Source organism: Vanacampus margaritifer, unplaced genomic scaffold (genome assembly GCF_051991255.1).
Source record: "Vanacampus margaritifer isolate UIUO_Vmar unplaced genomic scaffold, RoL_Vmar_1.0 HiC_scaffold_27, whole genome shotgun sequence".
In the NCBI taxonomy this organism is placed as follows: Eukaryota; Metazoa; Chordata; class Actinopteri; order Syngnathiformes; family Syngnathidae; genus Vanacampus; species Vanacampus margaritifer.
In genome coordinates, this window is record NW_027520737.1 from 60312 (window position 1) to 67032 (window position 6721).

Below are 6721 nucleotides of genomic sequence, written 5' to 3' on the forward strand. Positions count from 1 at the left end.
GGGTTTTACATTAGGGTTAGGGTTTCAAACTAGGGTTTTACATTAGGGTTAGGGTTTCAAACTAGGGTTTTACATTAGAGTTAGGGTTACAAATTAGGGTTTTACATTAGGGTTAGGGTTACAAACTAGGGTTTTACATTAGGGTTAGGGTTACAAACTAGGGTTTAAAATTAGGATTAGGGTTTCAAACTAGGGTTTTACATTAGGGTTAGAGTTTCAAACAAGGGTTTTACATTAGGGTTAGGGTTTCAAAACAGTCATTTTACATTAGGGTTAGGGTTACAAACTAGGGTTTTACATTAGGGTTAGGGTTTAAAACTAGGGTTTTACATTAGGGTTAGGGTTTCAAACTAGGGTTTCAAATTAGGCTTAGGGTTTCAAACTAGGGTTTTACATTAGTGTTAGGGTTTCAAACAAGGGTTTTACATTAGGGTTAGGGTTTCAAAACAGTCATTTTACATTAGGGTTAGGGTTACAAACTAGGGTTTTACATTAGGGTTAGGGTTTCAAACTAGGGTTTTACATTAGGGTTAGGGTTTCAAACTAGGGTTTTACATTAGGTTTAGGGTTTCAAACTAGGGTTTTTATATTAGGGTTAGGGTTTAAAAACAGGGGTTAAAAATTAGGGTTAGGGTTTCACACTAGGGTTTTACATTAGGGTTAGGTTTTCAAACTAGGGTTTTACATTAGGGTTAGGGTTTCAAACAAGGGTTTTACATTAGGGTTAGGGTTTCAAAACAGTCATTTTACATTAGGGTTAGGGTTACAAACTAGGGTTTTACATTAGGGTTAGGGTTTCAAACTAGGGTTTCTAATTAGGGTTAGGGTTTCAAACTAGGGTTTTACATTAGGGTTAGGATTTCAAACTAGGGATTCAAATTAGGGTTAGGGTTTCAAACTAGGGTTTCAAATTAGGCTTAGGGTTTCAATCTAGGGTTTTGTTTTAGGGTTAGGGTTTCAAACAAGGGTTTTACATTAGGGTTAGGGTTTCAAACTAGGGTTTTACATTAGGTTTAGGGTTTCAAACTAGGGTTTTACATTTGGGTTAGGGTTTCAAACTATGGTTTTACATTAGGGTTAGGGTTACAAACTAGGGTTTTACATTAGGGTTAGGGTTTCAAACTAGGGTTTCAATTTAGGGTTAGGGTTTCAAACTAGGGTTTATCATTAGGGTTAGGGTTTCAAACTAGGGTTTTACATTAGGGTTAGGGTTTAAAAACAGGGGTTAAAAATTAGGGTTAGGGTTTCACACTAGGGTTTTACATTAGGGTTAGGTTTTCAAACTAGGGTTTTACATTAGGGTTAGGGTTTCAAACAAGGGTTTTACATTAGGGTTAGGGTTTCAAAACAGTCATTTTACATTAGGGTTAGGGTTACAAACTAGGGTTTTACATTAGGGTTAGGGTTTCAAACTAGGGTTTCTAATTAGGGTTAGGGTTTCAAACTAGGGTTTTACATTAGGGTTAGGATTTCAAACTAGGGATTCAAATTAGGGTTAGGGTTTCAAACTAGGGTTTCAAATTAGGCTTAGGGTTTCAATCTAGGGTTTTGTTTTAGGGTTAGGGTTTCAAACAAGGGTTTTACATTAGGGTTAGGGTTTCAAACTAGGGTTTTACATTAGGTTTAGGGTTTCAAACTAGGGTTTTACATTTGGGTTAGGGTTTCAAACTATGGTTTTACATTAGGGTTAGGGTTACAAACTAGGGTTTTACATTAGGGTTAGGGTTTCAAACTAGGGTTTCAATTTAGGGTTAGGGTTTCAAACTAGGGTTTATCATTAGGGTTAGGGTTTCAAACTAGGGTTTTACATTAGGGTTAGGGTTTCAAACTAGGGTTTAACATTAGGGTTAGGGTTTCAAACTAGTGTTTTACTTTAGGGTTAATGCTTCAAACTAGGGTTTTACATTAGGGTTAGCGTTTCAAACTAGGGTTTTACATTAGGGTTAGTGTTTCAAACTAGGGTTTTACATTTGGGTTAGGGTTACAAACTAGGGTTTTTTATGAGGGTTAGGGTTTCAAACTAGGGTTTCAAATTAGGGTTAGGGTTTCAAACTAGGGTTTTACATTAAGGTTTGGGTTTCAAACTAGGGTTTAACATTAGGGTTAGGGTTTCAAACTAGGGTTTCAAATTAGGGTTAGGGTTACAAACAAGGGGTTTTACATTAGGGTTAGGGTTTCAAACTAGGGTTTTACATTAGGGTTAGGGTTTCAAACTCGGGTTTAAAATAAGGGTTAGGGTTTCAAACTAGGGCTTTACATTAGGGTTAGGGTTTAAAACTAGGTTTTCAAATTAGGCTTAGGGTTTCAATCTAGGGTTTTGTTTTAGGGTTAGGGTTTCAAACAAGGGTTTTACATTAGGGTTAGGGTTTCAAACTAGGGTTTTACATTAGGGTTAGGGTTTCAAACTAGGGTTTTACATTAGAGTTAGGGTTACAAACTAGGGTTTTACATTAGGGTTAGGGTTTCAAACTAGGGTTTTACATTTGGGTTAGGGTTTCAAACTATGGTTTTACATTAGGGTTAGGGTTACAAACTAGGGTTTTACATTAGGGTTAGGGTTTCAAACTAGGGTTTTACCTTAGGGTTAGTGTTTCAAACTAGGGTTTAAATTTTGGGTTAGTGTTTCAAACTAGGGTTTATCATTAGGGTTAGGGTTTCAAACTAGGGTTTTACATTAGGGTTAGGGTTTCAAATTAGGGTTTAACATTAGGGTTAGCGTTTCAAACTAGTGTTTTACATTAGTGTTAATGCTTCAAACTAGGGTTTTACATTAGGGTTAGGGTTTTAAACTATGGTTTCAAATTAGATTTGGGGTTTCAAACTAGGGTTTTACATTAGGGTTAGCGTTTCAAACTAGTGTTTTACATTAGGGTTAGGGTTTCAAACTAGGGTTTTACATTAGGGTTAATGCTTCAAACTAGGGTTTTACATTAGGGTTAGGGTTTCTGTCAGGTTCAGATGTAGACATTTATCAAATAAAGAGAGAAGAAGCATCTGGTTCCAAATTTATTACTCATGAGGAAGAGAAAACTGCAGCCTTAGTTTGATCGGTACAGAGTCTCTCTTGGTTCATCATTCAAATAATCCCCTTATATACCAATCGGGGCATCTGATTACATGACAGAAAGAGAAAAACAACTCCTATCTCACTTCACACTCTCTAATGCGGCATGCAAGTCCAGGGGCCCTGGCGTTGACGTGCGTCACGTCTTCTTATCAGTTGTCCCCACTCGGCAGCTGAGTCGTCCACTTGCAACTTCACCAAATACAATAACACTCCTTTGCAATACATAGCAATCATAAACAGAAATTACTACACTATTACGTTGACTTGTGTTTCCCAAGAGGCAATTTACTTCAACACGGCAAATGTATAATAATCCTCCAAAATAATTCTTACATTTCCCTCCTGTTTATTCTACATTTGCCTCCAAAAATTTTGTCATCAAAAGAACTTTGATTTAAAGGTTTTATTTAGTTGAATCATTTACTGGATGACAAACTTAAACATTCCATCATGTCCCCTTTCTATGTTTTAAGTTTTAAGGTGTGTAAAATAGGACGGCAGGAGAAATTATCTCATCATTGGTTTGGTCATTAGTGTCCCCTCCATCACCACAATTTGCAGAAATAAGCAAAGGGTACATCTCTTGTAATTTAGAATTTGTGGGAGCGACGACGGTTGAGACAAGTCGGACGAGTAATGCGCGAATGCAGGGAATACAACAACATCCACACAGCACAAGAATTGAGGTGAACAGAGTCATAGAAATCATGACAGAAAATACCAAACTTATATTTGCCAAACGTTTTTTCCCACCACTCGTCCCATGCTGAGGTGGACACACCTGAGTGTTCTTTCATCTTTCGATTCAGGGTGCGCAGGCCTTCAACGGCTCTCGTGAGGGACCCATCCGGAGATGTGTTGTTTGGTATAAATGTACAACACTGGTCCCCAAACATAGCGCAAACGCCACCTCTCTCTGCCAGTAGCATGTCGACCGCAATGCGGTTCTGGAACGCCATGAGTGATGTTGCAGCCAATTGTTCTCTGACAGCTATAAATCTTTCTTCAGTATAATTCCCCAATTTTTGTACATTGTAATGGATGTAGTTGATTCGGTCTACATTTTTATTGGGTGTGACCCATATGAAAATCCTCTATTCTTGTTTATCAGTGCGTGATTTGGTGAATGAATAGCCTTCACGGTCACAAAGACCACACAACATAGTACCGCAAATCTTATCCACGCAATAGCCATGTCGACCGAGAACCCCTAATTAGGTTAGGCGTCTTGGAAAACTTCACTGACCGCAGGTATTTTCAGATTCTATATATCTGCTCCCACCTTTGAATCAGACTTTCGCTCACCCTCCCTGTTGGGTTTGTCGGTTGAGATGACCTTTTTACAATGCGTAAGATGCATCCAAGTGCTCCTTGCTTCAATCTCTATGGCCGTCGGCGTGGTCAGCAGCACTTGATGATGGCCTTCCCACTTTGGAGAATTCCAGTGCTTCTTTTTGAGGCTTCGGATCAGTACCCAGTCTCCTGGAGCTACTAGTTCTTCCTGTTGGAGAGAAGCACAATCGCCTTCTGGTAATTTCAATTCATCTCTTTTCTCTAATGTTTTTCGCATGTAATCGGCCAAACTGGCTTCGTTGCCACTGTTAATGATAATAAATAATAATAATAATAAAAATTTTTGAGAATAAATTAAAGCCATATGTCGTATACATTCTGTGTATCCGTCCTACCATTCCCCCTGTTGACACATGGGTCACACCATGTGTCAATATAGCGGCCCACTTATAAAGATTTTTATTTAATTTAATGTCACATTTTCTTCGATGGCTTTTTGTTTGTCATCCTGTTGGGAAGCTGATTTTTCTAGTCGTGTATTTTTTCTATTGTGGGGACAGTGCCTCAAAAAATGCCCTGTCTCCCCACAACACCAACAGGTGACTTCTTTTGGGCCTGTGGCGTAGCCGCGCCCCTTGCCGGTGAGTCCTATTTTAAATTGAGGTCTACCCCTTCCTCGGCCCCTGTTTTGGTAAAAACCTTTTCCTCGTCTTTGAAAGTAGAATTCGTTCCCCTCGTTCTCAATAATAAATGTGTCTGTCTTTATTTTATCTTGCAAGTTAAATATTTTTTGTATATTAAGCTGGCCAGCAAATTCATATTTCGTTATCCACAAATTTAAATGTTTTGTTTTAGAAGGACATTGGTTTTCTACAAACTTGCAGTCCTTACATGTTAACTGTTGTTTCGGGTCTTTCTTGTTGGCTTTTTTGCTATTTGTTTTCTCCATGTTGGAGTCAGCGATTCTCTTAAGGAGATTAAACTGACTTTAAATCCCCGAACAAACAATAATGAGGTAGCGAACCTCCACTCACACCGAGGTAGCGAACCTCCACTCACACCCCCTCTTTATTTACGCGCGTAGGACACCGTTGCCCTCTTTTATAGACTCTCTCTGTCTCTCTTTTATAGACTCTCTGTCTCTTTACGCAACATTGACTAGTATTCTTACGGTTTTGATTCACCCCACTTTTATAGACTCCCTCTGTCTATTTTTCAGTCCCCTCTTCCCAGTTTCATAGACTCCCTCTGTCTATTTTTCAGTCCCCTCTTCCCAGTTTCCCCTCTTTCTTTTCCTCAGTTTTATAGACTCACTCTGTCTACTTCCCTGTTTTATAGACTCTCTCGCTGTCTTTTCTGTTTTATAGACTCACTCTGTCTTTTTTAGTTTTAAGTACGTACAGGACACCGTCGCCCTCTTCTCCACGGAGTTTAAACGCGCGTAGGACACCGTCGCCCTTAACTTTAAACGGACACTTATTTACCAAAAATCCGCCAATGAAAATATAAGTGTCCTACCAGTGTTGCCTTCTCTCTTCCTGGCTTGCTTCAACTTTCAGTCCCCAGAAACAGGGCCGAGGTCCAGTCCCCTAAAATGGGACAGCTGCCGTGGCCACGGTCTTTCTTGGTCGTCGGCTCTGCCTCTGGGCACCTCCGGTATGTTGCAATCCGGCTCGAAGGACCAATTTAAATGTCAGGTTCAGATGTAGACATTTATCAAATAAAGAGAGAAGAAGCATCTGGTTCCAAATTTATTACTCATGAGGAAGAGAAAACTGCAGCCTTAGTTTGATCGGTACAGAGTCTCTCTTGGTTCATCATTCAAATAGTCCCCTTATATACCAATCGGGGCATCTGATTACATGACAGAAAGAGAAAAACAACTCCTATCTCACTTCACACTCTCTAATGCGGCATGCAAGTCCAGGGGCCCTGGCGTTGACATGCGTCACGTCTTCTTATCAGTTGTCCCCACTCGGCAGCTGAGTCGTCCACTTGCAACTTCACCAAATACAATAACACTCCTTTGCAATACATAGCAATCATAAACAGAAATTACTACACTATTACGTTGACTTGTGTTTCCCAAGAGGCAATTTACTTCAACACGGCAAATGTATAATAATCCTCCAAAATAATTCTTACAGTTTCAAACTAGGGTTTTACATTAGTGTTAGGTTTTCAAACTAGGGTTTTACATTTGGGTTAGGGTTACAAACTAGGGTTTTACATTAGGTTTAAGGTTTCAAACTAGGGTTTCAAATTAGGTTTAGGGTTTCAAACTTGGGTTTTACATTAGGGTTAGGGTTTCAAACAAGGGTTTAACATTAGGGTTAGGGTTTCAAACTAGGGTTTTACATT

General features: G+C 39.2%; 1 long non-coding RNA gene across 1 annotated transcript; it reads right to left on the minus strand.

Annotated features, from left to right (window-relative positions):
* Positions 1 to 3455: 3455 nt before the first annotated feature.
* On the minus strand, positions 3456 to 6500 carry LOC144040786 (uncharacterized). The gene is made up of 2 exons (XR_013289856.1): positions 5879 to 6500; positions 3456 to 4568 (listed from the first exon to the last, which is right to left on the minus strand). It is a non-coding gene; the product is annotated as an uncharacterized LOC144040786 (long non-coding RNA).
* Between the last annotated feature and the right edge of the window lie 221 nt (positions 6501 to 6721).